An 18,122-nucleotide genomic window follows, 5' to 3' on the forward strand; every position below is an offset into this window, starting at 1 on the left:
TCTCTCTCGCAGACAGGAGAAGCACGGGTCATCGTGGCAGTGTGGTAGCGGAATGGGTGTACGAGAAGAATTACCATTCTGTCATCGTGCTGGTGCAGTGACCCGCGCAATGACGGCGCTGCGATGAAGATTCCCCTTTTCTGGCACGTCTGATCTCACGAACGCAGCATTACGAGATGATCAGACAAGGGAGGGAGGGTACAGGCATCTATTGACCAACTCTTTTGTTTGTATTCAATAAAGATGTTTCAGTGAAAGAACACACAGAGTCTCGTCAAAGTTATTCGGACTGTTTAATGCGTTGCATGTCAATAACCAATCGGTATTTCAATAAATCAATGACCAAATTGGCGATGTAGACTGCTTGCAAATGTCGCTGCTTCCGCAGGGCGTGCTTAATATGAGCGATGGCACGAGCGAGAAGGTCCACGATGTCTGCAGCGATGTAGTTGAATTCTGGGTTGGACAAGCTCACAAATTCGCTCATCAGTCCCAGGGGTCCGTCAGTAACCGTTATGCAGACGTTCTTGTAACGGGCGTAGGTCCGACGCACCATCACCTGCAGCGGCCCCGGCGAGATCTCTCCTATATTGCCAAAGCCTACCATGTCTATCACGTAGCGAAAAGCAGTGATGACGAGCTCGTTGCGGGGACTTTCGCTGTTGAAACATTCCTTCTCCACTTCTTCCCAAGAAGCATGGGTGCGGGAACAATTTTGTAGCGAGTGGTAGCTGAACATCTTCACGTAGGGATGACGCGAGCGCGGAGCGCGCTGCCTTTATACAGATAAACGCGCGCGCAAAGAAACGAGAGTGAAACCGAAACTCAGAAGCCACCCGTCGCCGCTAGGAGCGCGCGCGCGCAGCAGAGAGCCGAAACTGAAAACACCCGCGGGCGGCGCAGAGGGCCCTAGGAGCGCGCGCGCGCATGCGCGGAGGGGTGGAGCAGAGGGCGCGCGCGCATCCATAGCTGCCGCTGCGCGTCGCCTCAGTCAGTTTCTCTCTGGTTGTCGTGGAAAGCAGGCGTGAGCTCCCCGTGCTCGCTCAGTTTCTGGCTTGCTGTCGCAGAGAGCAGACGTATGCTCCCCGCGCTCGCCGTTTATGCCTGGGAAAAGGTGAGTGATTTGACGCGCTCTTTTTCTCGCATGTTTGCCGTGTTTAGCGGTGACCAACGAGTGATTTGACTGCGCTGGTGTTAAGCCTTTTCTCGCATGTTTAGACTTGTTTTGCAGTCAGCAAGCCTTTTGTTCCTGTGTTTAGCGATGTTTAGCGATGTGTGCCCAGTGGTTCCCGCCTTGTGTTAGCTGCATAGTGTTGTGACGCTGTGGTTAGGCCTAAGCGGTCACCCCCCGTAAGCCTTTTTCTCCGATGTGTACTGTTTTCTCCGTGCTGTTTTAGCCGTAGTATCTTGTTCTCTGTCTTTCTCGTCTAGAGCTATGATGGTGGCGCCATCTGGTGTGATGCCTTACAACTAAGTGGCCACCTGTCATTGATCTCTGCAACTGCTGGGTGCCAACTACCAACATGGCGGGCGCTGGACACTCGGGTGTTGCGGAGCGGCTTCTTCGCCGCGGCATCGTTGATTTTCGATTAAATTGTTTCTCTCCACTCTACTTCTATCTTTTTATTTTATTTTCTGCCTAATTTTTTCATTTTTATGGACTCTCATAGTGCACAACGCTCAGCTGGTCTGGACACGAGTTAGACGTTCCCCAATTAGTGTGGTGGCTCCCTGGAGGGTGCTGATTGAAATGGGGGGTCCCAATTAGCTCTAATTGCTAATTAAATCGTGTTCAGGACAGTTGAGCGTTGTGCACTGTGAGAGTCCAGTACTTACTACTTCTGTCCGAAGCATAGAAACTTCAAGGAGTATGCTAGAACGAAATACAAGACAAATCTCCGAAACTGCAACGTACAGGCGAGGGCAGTGCCATATGGAATCAGCTACCGTTGCCGCGGCACATGCAAAAAAAAAAAAAAAGAACGGTGAGCATACACCAAACTTAGCGCAAAAAATGTTTTTGGAGCAGTCACACATTGCCCTAATCCCTGAAACCCTAGGACTTGGAAGAAAACACACACGCGACATGGACGCCAGATGGGGACACGGTCTAGGACTCCTCTAGCCCTGGCGAGAATAGCGACGGAGAGTGACAAAATCGGTAGCCAAGGGAAGCAGCGGAGCAAGCATTGCCACCAATTTTTCGGAATTTCGCCTCTTTGACGAACCAAACATACGCGACGTTTCCTCGGATGATTCGGTGTGGCTCCCTCCGAGCACATACATTGAGAGAGTGAAGAGCCGCGTCCAAGTTCTTTGCTCTCCTCGGATCCTCCTCCCGGCCTTTTCTTCTAGCCTCTCTCCGCAAGTTTTCTATGGTTCGAACCGTACAAAGGCTCGTGCCTGATTCTTTTATACCCCTTTTTTGCGCTGCTGGCACCTTAAAATAGATTCCAAGAAATAGCCTACTGTAATCATTAGTGACTGGAGGAGAGGAGCTCGGTATAAAGACATTGAGAAATTCCTGTCTTATGTGGGAGGGATCCATCTACACTTCAACCCTCATGACCTCACTGATCAAAGCGGCTCCGACGGTGGTGTTCCTCTTATTCCACCTGGGAACTGGACGAAGGAAAAAAACGAAAGACGAAGAAGAAAAAACGAAAATGTGGCACCCGGGTCGAAGAAAAGTGCAATCCTCTTCTGGCGTTCTCGGCATGTATCACCATTCGGAAAGGTAAGTCGTTCCGAGTTTTTGGGACCATGCCGAATTAGTAAAAAAAAGAAAATGAAAAACAACCAAAGGACGTTTTTGTAGCATTTTCCGGCGCTTAACCGAAAACGTGACAGTCTAAATTTGCTTTTTTATTGCAGTTTCCATCGTGCGTCGAAATAACGTACTACGGTTTCACCATAGACGATGAGATGCATGATGCGTTTTGGCAAAATATGCTCTCGTTTGTCCTCGCTTGCTGTTCGCAAACATCGGCGCCCCTGGTCTCTCTTTTCTGACTGCTCTCAGCGACTCTTTCTGGTAAGTTATTTTCGCTGCACCTCAATCGCATTTTAACCTAAATAGAATGTTTATGTTTTTTCCTTAACTGGTATAGTCTGGCAAAACGCGAAGCGCTAGTATATCTGTAATTCTGTAGCTTCGTTGTCCCGTGGACTTCCTTGCAGACGTTTGCTTAACAGATATTTACTGACTTGTCTGTTCTGCATTTTTCCCAAGTTACCGTTCTCTTGAAATGAAATTAAGTTCAGTATCTGACAACATCTCCATTTCTTTTGCAGACATGAAGTTCGTTAACGTCGTCACCGTTGCTCTCCGAGGGCTGTGGGCCGCCACCAGCGTCTTCTTCATGTGGCTGGCCCTCACAGAGGCCGACGAATGGCGCCGGTTCGTCTACAGCCTGTACTCCCTCGCTGCGTTATTGGTCTTCGTAATACATAAAGACATCCTGGGCTCCTGCTGGCGTAAAGGCACAGAGGAGGACCTGATCCCGGAAATCACGGTGGTTCACTCCGCTTCGGCAGAACCGCCTTCCGGCTGGTTCGGCGGGAGCACCACGACGACCAGCTTCGAGTGACCTGGTGGTCAGCTCGTTTGTCCTCGCTTCTTCTCTTTGTGGACTTCTCTTTTGTGTGTTTCTGCGTAACGGCCATAACTGGAAAAAGCAAAAAAGCTACAAAATGTGAAAACGCAAAAAAAACTACAAAATGTGAAGACACAAAAAAAACTACAAAATGTGAAAACGCAAAAAAACTGCAAAACGAAAAAGCAAAAAAGCAACAAAATGCGAAAAAGTAAAAAATACAAAACTAAAAAGCAAAAACTACAAAACGAAAACGCAAAAACTACAAAACGAAAAAGCAAAAAAACAACAAAAAGCAAAAACGTAAAAAACGTAAAAACGAAAAGCAAAAAAAAAATGCGCAAATGAAAACAAAAATACAATGGATGTGTTTGTGGCTTCCCGCCATGTGAGAGAAAGAGGTCACGGGCAGGCTCTCCAGTGGGTTCCAGCGCACTGCAGTGTCGTGGGGAATGAGCAGGCGCGCAGCACCGCACAAGTTATACTCTCTCGACTCCACTCTACGCCCCGTTACACCCCTGGCTTCCCGCCAAAAAACAACGGACATCCCCCCCCTCCCAAAACGTATGCTGAGGAGAGTTGCTAAGCTTGCTCTCAGAGCTGCACTCGCTTTCCGCATGCCACGAAACAGCTCACGTCAAGAGCTACATGAATTCATCGAATGCGACTCCATGTGAAAAGATCGTTACCGCTTGAGACAAGTTGACTCTCCCAGGTGCCGTCACTGTGGTTCTCAAGAGGGTTTGGCACATTCTCTCTTCTTCATTGGCCACACTACTAACCTTCTGGAGCTGAGTTCTCCGGCTCTGTAAGTCAACTGGACTCTCGTCCCTTCTCTATATCACACTTGCTTGGTCTCTGGCCAAATCAAGCCCACCAACGCTTCCGCCCTCACCACAACCATCACCGGTGCGGTTAGGGTATCGCCCCCTGGCGATTAAACTCCCCAATCCTCATCTTCAATATAATCTCGCTGTTAGCGTGACGTAAATGAGACCACAACAGAGAAGGAAGCAGTTTGGTGCACTGCTAGCTATGCGAGAACGTGCTTCCGTATGATCTTCTTCTGCACCGTGGAGAAGGTAGGCACTGTCCAACAACCAGGCATTGTCGAGCAGAGGAGCCGATAAACCACATCAAACCGTGGGAAGAACTGCCCCCACAAGATCAAGACTAAAAGAATAAGACCTCTATGAAGTTCCCATGGAAGCAATAATTACGTGGCATCCCGCTAGATATGCCAGAAATACAAAGCCAAGTACCGTCTGTGATACTCAGACTATGATCTTATATATATTCATTCTAAGATGGCTTTTCAGGCCATCCATATATTTAGCAGCAATCAGAAACAAAGGGAGGGGTACAACACTCTACAGCCAGCAGCTCTAAACTAACGTGACTATAAATGAGGGTGGAGGCAGCGGTGCGCCAACGCAATCGGTCCTGGTACACTGCAGCACTTGGGTGCGGACCATATTTTGCAGCTTTCCAAACGCCTGCAGTGTTCCTCGTAGATGAGCAGTTACGGGTCACCGACCACGTCACTTCAAGATGGTGTCGTACCTGTTTCGGCACAACATATTTTCTGAGGGAAATAAAGTCAAAATTTTCTCGAAATATATAACGGAGCGATGTCAACGGGACCGCGGTCTGATTCCATAGATTTTACGCAATATCAATAAATACTATTTACCAAAATGAGTGCATATATTACTCTTTTCGTTGAGGACAAATAAAGAGAGAACAAATAAAACACAAATCAATAAATAAAAAGAAAAGGAAATAAAACAAAAATAAATAAATAAATAAATGAAAAAGACACAAAAAAGAAAAAGAAACCCGGCTCACAGGCAGCCAGGAAAGAGTATCTGTCTGGAACATTCTAACACCTGTATCACGAATATCCGTAGCGTCATTTATTCACAGAATAAAAAAATAACAGGAATGAACAAAATGACAGGATGGTTATGGCTCGCGTAGTGCGAAATTCAAGCTTCAGCTGCACGTGTGGTGAAATGGGGCCGGATGAAAGCTTGTAGACGATATTGATTTGTGGGGTCGTCGAAATGGTGAGCGAGGTGAATGGTGTCCTGAACGAGGGGGCTGTTCTGGAACACCAAGTCTATTCATCAGCCACGTCTAGTGTCGGTGCACAACGGAAGGTCCAGGTGTTTGGACATACGAACTTCGGAAGGTGGTGTTCTTGGCCAGTGAAACGTGAACGTTGAAGTCTCCGACTACGAGAAGCTGGTGCGTGCGGTAAGGTGCGAGTACGCACACGATAAAGTCGCGGACGCGTTCCTGCGCCGCGCGAAGAGAGGAGTTAGCACACTGCCACCACGAGCGTTGTGGGAAGATGCACGGCACAAATTTCTCCGAGGACGTCACAAGGAAGAAGGGTGAGTTCACGTGGTGTAGCCAGTACTCAGGCACGTAGGTAAATGGCAGTTCCAGCCTTTCGGTTGCCCTTGCCAATGCGACGCGCCCCACAGCGGCACCTGAAGCCGAAGACTTGTATCGGTCTCTTCCTCTTGATGGACGTCCTGGAGAGACATAGGAGTGATGTCTTGGGGAGGACACCTCGTCGTGTGTAATGTCTTGTGCGTGGAACCGTACGGAGCGTCCATTCGGAGCTACGAGCGTCAACGACTGGGAAGAAAAGGTAAGAAATGAAAGGCGGAGAAAAGGATAAACGGGGAAGAAAAGGAAAGGAAGAGAAGAAAAGAAAAGGAAGAACACAAAACCAAATCTAAAAATTCACAAGCACGGTTACGCGACCACAACGCATCGACAACGAGTGGGGTTTGTCTGGTTGTTCCACGGACTGCGTAGCGCTTGTGGCGGTGCTTTCACAGTCGATGAAATTCGTCCAGCAAAGTTCTGCCGATATTCGCCTTTTCATGATAGAAGTTGAAGTGATTGCCGGCTCCGTCAGTTATCGCACTTTCCATCGATAGCGGTTGTAAACTGGCGGGTTGATGCTCCTCAATGCTACGGATGAGAAAGTTTTGGGCGGACAAGCTAATGCGGACGACGCCGATGCTGTAATTGTGACTGCACGTGAGACATTGTTCGAGGGCATGTCTGTGCTCCAAGGCCACTTATTGGGCGAGTTTGGACATTTTCTGATCTTTCGCCGTCTCATGGGTGGAGCCTACTTTAAAGTCATAGTCCTCGTTCCACCCCCCACAAAGCGTGAATCCATGCAGAATCCGCTTATGAGCTATCTGGTGCGCGCCATTTTAAAGCTGTTCGCCAGGAGATGGTCGACAGCTTGGTTGTCGCACTGAATGCAGTCTACAGGAATAACCGGTTTCTGTGCCACAGCCACCTGTGATAAGGGAGGTTTTATTGCCAAGCTGAAAGAGTTTAAGGACAAACGGTTTTCGGTTAGACCTCATATCATCCAAATGCCCATTTCTACCGACGTCCCAAATCAAACAAACGCTCATATTATCCGAAAACAAGTTTTGAGGTTCTGGGCTTTCGGTTGATCTGGGTACACGGGTAGCAGTGAGCCCATATCCCCCAAATGCTCTTTTCACCCGAGCGCCCAGAACCACCAAAAGCGGGACACTTGAAAGGACACGCTTCCCCCCGTTTGTCAGGGATAGGAGGAGGTGAGCGGTTCCTGGGTGTGCGAGAATCCAATGTACTTCCTGGAACTGACTCAGAAGTGAAGTTTGCCAAGGAAAGGTAACTATTCGAAGATATTCCGTTAGAAAGAGGCATTCGATTCGCAATTCGGATACCGAAGTTCATATTCGGTTCAGATTTCCAATCGAAATTTTATGTGTTCGCCTCGATATTCGAAAAATTAGAATATTCCACCCCAAATATGAAGCTCCGCCCCAATTCTCCGTTAGTCTGCGTTAAATATACTTCTCGTACGTGCTATAGCTGAATTCCATTGTGCCGATAATGCGTCATTCATTCGGTGCAAGTTAGACAGAACGTGAAGCTATAAGCCATTGAAGCTGTTCCTCTGCACCAACAAAAACACTCTGTCTTATTTATTCCGATGAAAACGGTGACTAGAATTTCAACGCAACGCGCGTGTTTGGAGCGTAGCTGGAACACCTTTATCTAGAGGGAACTCGTGAATAAATTATTCCCTTCGAAGCTGACGAAGCTGGCGCCGAGAAGTCGTTCCAGGCTCGAAATAGCAGTGGGGTCTGTGTGACCGGCCGCATCAATCACATTGTGGTGGCTCTATATACTGAATGCTTCGGATGATTTCACACCTACCTGTCTCAATCCGATTCAGTCTTCGCGCGAGGAAATTCTACGAAACGACAGTTCACATCCTTATGTATCGTTTCAACAATCTATGTGTTGAAAGAAGCGAATTTTCTGTTCAGTTCCGTTTCTTACGACGTCTCCCATTGGAGGCTGTCTGTCAGCAATATCTCGTACAGCCGCCATGCAGATGTGGAGAATAGAATCCTCTCCCACGCACTCACAAAGCCACAATAAACAGAAAGCCAGCATAATATTACGTGTCGTCGCTTTGAGTACGCTTTGAAACACTGAGTCATCCACACCTGGCAATAACTACAGGAATCACGCTATTGGTATGTCTACAGTCTGTCCAGAAGGATCACCTGAACCACCATTTCTGGGTAACGCAAATACGTGGAGGCGTTAAATCTTTCATTGAAATAAAGTTAAAATCCGGGTGGGTTGGTGATTCATTCTAAAAACGATTTCAGCTCCTAGTGCAAGGGAACAAGGCATGGGGGAAAAATACATGAATAAAAGAAAAGAAAAAGAAAGAAAAAACGCACGTGACAAACAGAGCAGTGTTGAACGTAAGTGATCTGTTCGAAATTAAAAATTCGGAGGGGCTATTGCGCAAATTAAGGATTTTAAAGAAGGGGAAATAAAGCGTTTTTTATTGTACGTAAATGACTCATAATAATATTCCGCAAGGGGGGATATGTTTATTATATAAAAAAAAGATAGGACGGAAAAGTTAGCCACAGCTACAGCGGCTTGCTATTCTCAGAAAAAAAAAGAAAAGAAGAAAAGGAAGGGAAAGACAAATAAAAAGAAAAACAAACGGAAAGCAAAACAAACAAACAAAACGGAAAACAGACACGAATTTGGTCACAGTTCTCCCAGAAGGCCACAGATCCGTAAAAACGGAAGAAGTGCCTTTGTCCCCGACTATATTGTGTGGGGCCTAGCAGCGTAGCTAGGGAAAAGTTCGGAATCCTGAGGCGAGCGATACGCAACCGTAAGGAAAGACGAAGTTGGCGGTAACGGGTGCTGTGGAGCAGCAAGTGCGGGATGTCTCCTTTGAGATGACAGGTGGGGCACTTGGGTGACGAAAGGTGGCCCATCTTAAACAGGAGCAGTGGAGTACGCGCCACATTCAGTCGAAGTCGCTGGAGCAAGGACTCTTCCTCCCTGGGGTAGCGGCCTACCAGTGTGTGGGTCATTGTAGGGTCAATCGAGCGCAGAACAGGGTTCGTCCTGGCAGCGTATCGAAAAAAAAGGCGTGAGAGCTATTTCTGCAGTAGCGGTGAATGGCTAGCCGACAGGCAGACGGCGCAAGCAGTACAAAAGGGACAGACCCAGCCGCACGAGCACACCTGGCCACAGAATCGGCGAGGGCATTCCCCAAGATACCTACGTGGCGCAGAATCCAATGGAACCACACACTTGTAACATAGAGACGACAGTGTGGCGTGCAGGCAAAGGATTTGCGTGTAGATGTCGTTGATAACTTTGGGCGAATACGACGCCGGGGCCTTCAAAGCCGACTTACTATCCGAAAGAATAGTCCACGCTCTTGGTGTCATCGAAGAGATGTCCCGCAGAGCAGATAAGATAGCAAAGGCTTCTGTTTGGGTTGACGAGGGCACTGGCAGCAGCTTGAAACCACGCTGGTATGCCTGCTCCGGAATGTAAAATGCAGATGATGATTCATAGGATGCCATGGAGCCATCAGTGAAAACCTCCATTCGGTTTGAGTGCACGGGGTGGAGATATTGCAGCGTTAGTGGGCATGCCACAACAGCTGGGACATAGCTCTTCTTCGGAAGACCAGGAACGGATGTGTGCACTGGACGCAGACTTAAGGCCCACAGCGGCTCGGTACAGGAGACCAAGGTATGCGATGGTGGGATTTGTCCTTGTAGGCGCAGAACAGCTTCGCCGTACGCCGAAGAAGGGCAATGCTGCGTAACATCACGAAGGTGGTGACATGGGTGCCGTATACGAGACAGCGTGTGTAAGGATTGATGATTGCCCTAATGGAAATTGTAGAAGAAAGCATCGATCACTTTGTTGCGCTGAGGTTTCAGAATTTGTCGTGTTGTTCTTCACGGGAACTTGGACTCAACGAAAGGGAAAATTTTTCATTCAGAAGAGCGGTGTTTGTATTGGGTCGTGGATCGCAAATAATCTGAGCGCGCTTCTGATGGCCAACGTAGATAGTAAAGTTAAAATGTGTTAGAAAATAGAAACGTTGGAGTTAGAGGAATGTGTAGGCATGTAGGTTATTCCCTGGCCTTTTTGCACCAGGAAATGACAGGCGGTCACGGTTTAGGAATGAGACCCACGGCGAGGATATCGAACTCACAATTGAAGAGGCCCGAGAAAGGGCAATTCACTTTTTGGACTGAATTTCGTTTCAGTTTCGGTTTCTGGTAGCGGGCGCTAAAACAATTTTGTTGTTTCCATTTCTGTTTCCTGCTAAATTTCCGTAATTACCATTTCTCGTTTCCGGTAGCCAACCCTAGTTTTCTTTCTGGATTCTACAAATTTGTAAATCCCACTTTGTGGAAATGTGGATTTTTCGCGAGCACTCTACACAGAGGACATGCGCTAAGACAGAAAACTGTGTTTTAAATCTTCACATTTGTCCAGGAAGGACACACGACCTCCTGGATATGATGATGTCCTTGTGGATGTTTCACTTGGTAAAGCCGAGTTCTTTCAGTGTACCACACAGGCAAAGCAACCATACCAAACTGTTTTCCCATCAAACAGATCAAGTAATGATGAAAGATGGAAGTCACTGAAAACGTTAGCCAGCCGTAGGACTCGAACCCACATCTTCTGAATTACCGGTCCAGGGATCTACCAATTGAGCTAACCTATAACACACCTACCCAGCGACTTCTTAAGGGACAAATCAACCACTCTCGCTCCACTCATCCCCCTTTCACTCTTACATTACTGTTACTCATACACACATTCATACGATTGGATCGATGCGTGCGGCAGCAGCTGAACATGAGACAATTGATGTTCTGATGCTGGAACACACAGAAAGGACAAATACATACAAAGCCTTAAGTGCATAATCCCTTGACCGGTAATCCAGAAGATGTGGGTTCGAGTCATACAGCTTGCTAACCTCTTCAGTGACTTCAGCCTTCCGTCACTAGCATAATTTGCGCAATTTTTCTCTAAAAAAATCGGAAAAGCTGGTGCGAACAAATTGCACGGGAACGTTCGTTACGATGTTCAAACGACGCCAGATTGTGCAAATTGTAGTATGGCGGTCAGCCGGTCAGATATAAGCTCTCGGTACAGCTGATATTGATGCTTTCACCAGAGGAGGCACAGTAAGCCGGTTTCGCCGCCGCGAAAATAGTGTCGCTGCTGGCATTTCCCGCCAAATTCCGGCTATTTACTTTCCATTGGCTCCGGTCCCCCACGTGACCTTTCTCGATCATGATTGGCTGAGGCTCATTTAACCGGTGGATTCGCCCGCGTTCGTTTCTCAGAGGCGCCGACCGGCCTGACCGTTGTGTAGCTCGCGTCTACGTATGTGAGCAGGCGGTGATTTCGTTTCGTGGATTTTGAAGATCTTCGAGCCATGGACGAACGCCTGAATGAAAGGTAAGCAGACATACGTATGATGCATGTCAGTGATCAGACGTCTAATACTGTCGCCTAAGTGTGTGCATGGAGGTACGCCTTGCCCCGTATTACATCACTTTCTGCCGGTTATCAGTCATGATCTGGTTGATGATTGTGCGTGGCGTTACTTGTTGCGTTTTGTTCCGCTATTTGAATGTGTCTGATGTTTAATACACTGGTGTGCATGAAAAGGAAAACAGCGTGCATCGGGTTCGCAGTGCTCCTCCAATTTTGACATTAGTCGACATTAGGCGCGTAACGCTGGCACGTCTTACAGAGCGTATTCAGCCAACTAACGTTGCCTGTGCTCGGGTTTACCATATTATTAACAGGTTCCCTTGTTGTTGTGCTTTGTTTTTGATTCAGACACCGGCAGCTGTTCGTGGCCCCCGTCACCAGAAAATTCGACAGTTGTGCTGGGATGAAGCGGATGGCTTCTGCGACTCATCACGTGCTATATATATATATATATATATATATATATATATATATATGTATAATAATATCTACTTTCTCCAAACCGAATAGGTTTCCTTAAGGATTGTATAATATGATAGTCACGCTTTCTGTTGCTCGGCACTATTTATTCTGCAGTATTCTGTAATAATCGTGTAGATTTACTTGCATTCAAATGTTGCTTCTTGTGTATATGTTTACCGTGTCAGTAAATTTGTACATGTGAAATCCTTCGTCTTCTGGATTTCCATTTTCTGCTTCCCGATAATATTAGCAGATGGCCTGGCGAAGCGCTCGGAACAGGGGGGGGGGGGCAGAGAAGATGAGTGAGAGGGTGTGGAGAGGTCACGCAGCGCACATGCGCAGTACGATCAGCCAGCGCGCGCTTTTTGGCGCCGTTTTCCGGCTATTTTGTCGTGATTCGTTACGGATGATCACGTGGTCAAGGGGGGCGGTGGTTTTCGTGGTGAAACTGTGGAAGCTACAGCTGCACTCCACTGCTTTCACTTTGTTGCACAATCCGTGCCAGGATACCAGGCGACCGCCAACGGTCGGGAGGCAGACTGCCGGGCCACTATCGCTCATACACCAGTGAAAAAGGGATCGGAACCAGTTCAGTTCCTGTTCCGATCCCTGGGTGAAATACGTCGAGACGCTGCTAATCACATGACGACCGAAAGCGCGATGTGTCCGCAAAGTTCGTCATGTTGTGCTGTAACGTTTGTCATAGCGCGTTTGTCCAGCGCTTTTTTACGCGTTGTGTAGTTGGAGCGGCCGGATCGTCCGTCGCGTCAGTGAACCGTCACTCGAAAGCGCGCGCAAATCAAACAGAAGCACCGCAATGACGGCGTTCCGAAAAACAATCGCCACGGTCAACGAGACGCGCCTACGAAACATCCGCGAAAATGCGGGTGCGCAAATTAGGCGATTTTTTTGTTTTGTTACTGTTTTTGGTGCTAAACTAGTGGTGCAAATTATCCGATGCCGCAAAACCTTCTAGTAATATGGTATGCCGAAAAGTGTAGTGTGCTTTGATTTGTTGGGGGTCTGCGCAGCAGGCGTGTTTATCCGAAGGCCTAATTTAACAGACAGTAACCTACAGGAACCAGGGGCTACCAATTTCACAGCTGTCTATTAATATTTAATACCATGTACGCGGAATACACGGGTTTACATTTTGTAACATTGATTTTTTTTTCTGGGGATGAATATTCCCACCAGAAGCAAACCGGTTAAAACCGGTATGAACCGTTATTTTTCTTTGCTCCGGAGCAGAACCGGTACCGGATCGTTTATGACATAAGCAGAACGAAAACAGGATGGTAAACGTTTGGGTTCAACACCTTGGTGGTGTTCGCTCCAAAGAAAGATGGCACCGCAAGGATGTGCGTCGGCCACCGCCGGCTCTATGAGGGGGTGGTAAGAGATTCCCATCCATCTCCCTCAATAGGCACGATCATGTACACGTTGGAATCAGCCCGTCTGTTTACAATCTTGGACTGTAGTTGAGGATTCCTTCGGATATCGATAGTATCTGATGATATCAAAAAGACACCATTTCCCTGTCATATAGAGGACTCTGTGAGTCTGTCCGGCTCCCCTATGGACTGTTGAATTACTCGGCTAGTTTTCCACCAATCATGGACGAGCTGCTCGGCGATCCGAAGTACAACTTCTCCATGGTTGATAGATGTAGTAATTTTGTCACGTTCATTCCAGTAACACCTTTCTACTTGAAAGTGGTGTTGCGACGTATGCAAGCAGCTGGGTTGGCGATCAACCCTCGAAAGATGCAGTTGGCGACTAACCCCATCGACCCGCTTATGGTTTAAGATGGAGTACACAGTTAGTGAGAACGAGGACGAGCTGAAGGCTATCCTAGACTACCATCGCCCTCAGGTTGTAAACAGTTTACAGAGCTTCCTTGGTATGATTGCATTTCACAGGCAATTGATACAGCGGTATGACATGAGAGAACTGATGTTCTGAGGCTGGAACAACATAGAAAGGACAAATACAAACAAGGTCTCAAATTGCCTAAGAAATTAACGACGAAAGAAGAAAGTCGCTTAAAAGGTTAGGTTAGATGTGGGTTCGAGTCCCACAGCTGGCTAACCTTTTCAGCGACTTTCATCTTTCATCGTTAATACAGCGGTGTTCGGACAGGACGCAGCCATTAACCTCGCCACTGCGGAAGGCGAGCCCTGGTCATGGGGGGGGGGGGGGGGAAGCATAGGAGAATGCGTCCTACTCCCCGGCGGAAGCGATAGCGCTGACGTCGAGGCGGTCGGTTTCAACACTTTCAGGATCGTAGCATCACGACAGCTTCGTGAGTTGTTCCTCAGATATTTCCATGACTCTGCTTTGGCAGGTCACGGCGGCGGTGGCAAGATTTACTCTAAGCTATGTCGTATCGCGACGTGGTCAGGCACGATACAGGATGTCTTGCCGTTTAGTCGCAGCAATATAGAATGCCAGAAGTCGAAACCTAGAACACCAGGATTGCTGCAACCGGTTGTCAGTCAGGAGGTTTAGCAGATAGTCTCGTGTGACGTAATGGGGGCCATACCGCAGAAATCCCGTGGTAACCAATATCTGCTAGACATTACAGGTCACGAAGTGGGTTGAACGATGTGGCAGTTGGTGTGAGCCTGGATCTGGGATGGACTTCTGGGTGTCTTTTCGCGGTTTGGGTACCCGGACAAGCTGACTACGGGTAACGCCTCGTACTTTACAAGTAAAGTCTTTGTCAACAAGTGCTCGGCATCGAGTATCCTACATAAGCAAACAACCCCTTATCACACCCAGGAAAACATATCTGAGCGGGTCAATAGAAATATCAATTTTTTTTTATTTGATTCGGGTTTTATTGGCGCATCAGCTACAAAGGCCATAATGCGCCAAATACCACTGAAGACTAGTTAGTTAAAAGGTACATGCGTAGGACTAAAATGTGAGTAACTGTGCATTAGTATTTAAAATCACAGATGCTTTAAAAACCCAGTATCTTTCAAAAACCTATATACGTTCTCAAAAGGAACAAAGCTGTCATCACCCAGCAGAAACATTGGGTGGAGGGGCAAGAATGTTCTATAAAAGGGAGCAAAATGATGTTGACGAAGATGTTGGTACGCTGGACACTTTATGAGGATGTGAATGATCGAAAGCTGTTCCCCACAGTGGTTGCATTCCGGTGGGTCTTCTCCTCGTAGAAGATACCCATGCGTCAAGTAGGTGTGTCCCAAACGAAGGCAAGAGGATAGCACTTCATATAGTCGACTGGACATACCAGGTGAACTGGAGCCTACATAGGGCTTGATACTGTGTAATTTATTATTGGTTTACTGGTACCAAGATGTCTGCCAGTCGTTATTGATGCATCTTTTTAGACATAGTTTGAGGTCTTGATATGGAATTTCGAAAGGGGTTATGTCACTTGTTAGCGCAGCCGTAGCAGCATGATCAGCTCGCTCCTTGCCAGGTATCCCAACATGACTGGGTACCCAGCAGAAGAGTAGCTGATAGGCCCTATTAGCTATAGTGCTTGCCAGGCTCCTTGCACGAGCAACTACCAGGTTTTTAGTGGGGTGTATGTTACAAATAGCCTGCAGAGAACTGAGGAAATCTGTGTATATTACTGAGGATCTTATGTGATTTTTTTAAGATGTAGTTGAGGGCTAAAATTATTCCATACACTTCAGCAGTAAAAATAGACATGGTGCTCTTTAGACGGTGTGAACGTGTAACTATTCCAGTAACCATAGCACATGAAACCCTGGTATTTGTTTTTGATCCATCAGTGTAGAATTCAATATGGCTGCCAAAGGTTTTCTTTAGGTGCTCAATTTCCTGCGACATGCGCATACTAAATGGCAATACCGCTGAAGGTCTGTTCAAAAAGAGCTGTTTATATTGTGTGTCTCTTATAGCAGAGATTGCCGGGTTTTGTGGGTAGCCTCTAATCCTTAATGCATATGACGTACTCAGGTAGGACCGCTTTCTTTCGAGAGACCACTCATTGGCTTCTACATAAAGGCTCTCGACTGGCGAGGTCCGGAACGCTCCAAGAACCAGGCGCAGTCCCAGGTGATGTACAGGGTCCAACATTTTCAGAGTAGAAGGTCGCGCTGACCCATACACCACACAACCGTAATCAAGGTTTGAAAGGACAGTGGAGACATAGATCCGGTGTAATGTATCGCGATCTGCGCCCCATGATCGGTGTGAAAGTACCTTTAAAATGTTCAAAGACTTAATGCATTTTGTCTTGAGAGTTTTCAGGTGAGCTGAGAAAGACAGTTTTTCGCCGAAAATGAGACTGAGGAATTTGTGGTCAGGTTTCGCGCTTATACTTTGGTTGCACATAGAAAGGGTGGGCTCTGGGAACATTCCCCGAACCTTCGAGAAACGAACAAAAACTGTCTTGTCGGGAGAGAACTTGAAGCCATTTTCCTGAGACCATCTAACCAGCTTATTTATTGTTTGTTGTAGCTGACGTTCGCACACAGATAGGTTAGAGGAGCAATAAGAAATCTGGACATCGTCGACGTATAACGAATACTTGATTGATGTAGGGATAACATTTGCTATAGAATTCATTTTCATGATGAAAAAGGTCACGCTAAGTACGGACCCCTGCGGGACATCATTTTCCTGGATGAATGGACGAGATAGCGTTGTCCCAACTTGTACCCTGAAAGTTATCCCCTGTAAGAAATTGGTAATATATTGGAACATTCTACCACGTATACCAAGTGCATGCAAGTCTCGAAGGATACCATATCGCCATGCTGTATCGTATGCCGTCTCTAGATCGAAGAACACAGACATACAGTGCTGTTTCCTGACGAAGGCTTCTCTAATAGTAGTCTGCAAACGCAAAAGTTGGTCGACTGTTGAGCACGCAACTCCAAAACCACACTGATATTTACCTAAACAATTATTTTCTTCTAGAAAATACATAAGACGGTTATTGACCATGCGCTCAAAGGTCTTCCCCAGACAACTTGTCAGCGCTATGGGTCGGTAACTGCACGGCTGCGAGGGGTCTTTTCCTGGCTTCAGCAGTGGAATTATAAATGCCTCCTTCCAGCCAGAAGGGAGAACACCTTCTAGCAAGACAAGATTAAAGAAATCCAGGACAGACTTTAATGAAGTTAAAGACAGTTGTTTAAGCATGGCGTACACTATGCGATCAGGTCCAGGTGCCGAGTTTTTAGGGGATGACAGGGCCCTTTGCAGCTCCGCCATTGAAAAAGGTGAGTTGTAACCACACCTCTCATCTAACCCACTATCAAATGTTTGTCTTCCAGCAGATGATTTAATTTTTAAGAAATCTCTGCTGTAATGTGATGAACTTGAAAATTGTTGAAAATGTTCCCCGAGGGCATTGGCCTGCTCCTCCATACTTTGACACACGGTACCGTTTATTTGTAGCAATTGTACACAGAAGCTTGTATAGTCGCCCTTTATTTTCTTTAGTCTGTCCCATATTATTTTTGATGGAGTTGTAGCATTTAAAGGGACTCTGACCAGAAGTTCAACAAATCTTTCGTTTGCATCTATTACCAAGGTATAATATGCCTCCAAGCTACACGCGAAATATTTTGGCTGTGCGCGGCGGCAAAGTTTGCCAAATGGGGAGCTGAAAACCCGCTTGGCTTTTCCTCCTCAACTCACGCAATCGGCGCCGAAATCTAGCCTCTTTGTAGTGGATATCCGCCAATTTCCGTGTGCGTGACGAAAACATGAGGTTCATGTTTCATTGGCCGCCCGGACCGGAAGTTCTGCTGTTAGTTTGTGAGAGCGGCGGCATCCGGAAAGCGATCTTCAATATGGACGTCGAAGCAAGGAATGCGGAGACTTCGAGCCCGGAACTTTTTTCTGACCTTTTGCGATCGAGAAGGAAATTCTGTGTGCTGAACAGTTCGGAAGCCTCGCTTTCGAAACGTCGCCGATGCCGCAAATGCGAGCAAAAGTCAACGCTCTACGAACATTGGTTACAGAAGAAGCAAACAGGATATCAGTCGCCTGTCTTCGACAGACAGGTAAGCGATGAGCTTTTTAACGCACACTGTGATCAAACATGTAAACGTGTTCTCAGAAATTTTGTGTCCTCATATTTAATGGGTATTTCCTGTTTAAGGTGCCGGTGCGACTGGTGTGTCATACTGCCGAAGGAGGTCGAATATG

At 47.1% G+C, this 18,122-nt stretch overlaps 1 long non-coding RNA gene across 1 annotated transcript; it reads left to right on the plus strand.

Annotated features, from left to right (window-relative positions):
• Positions 1-1,017: 1,017 nt before the first annotated feature.
• On the plus strand, positions 1,018-1,612 carry LOC135397838 (uncharacterized). The gene is made up of 2 exons (XR_010423793.1): positions 1,018-1,114; positions 1,432-1,612. It is a non-coding gene; the product is annotated as an uncharacterized LOC135397838 (long non-coding RNA).
• The last annotated feature ends 16,510 nt before the right edge of the window (positions 1,613-18,122 follow it).

The sequence above is a fragment of the Ornithodoros turicata genome, chromosome 6 (genome assembly GCF_037126465.1).
Source record: "Ornithodoros turicata isolate Travis chromosome 6, ASM3712646v1, whole genome shotgun sequence".
Taxonomy (NCBI): Eukaryota; Metazoa; Arthropoda; class Arachnida; order Ixodida; family Argasidae; genus Ornithodoros; species Ornithodoros turicata.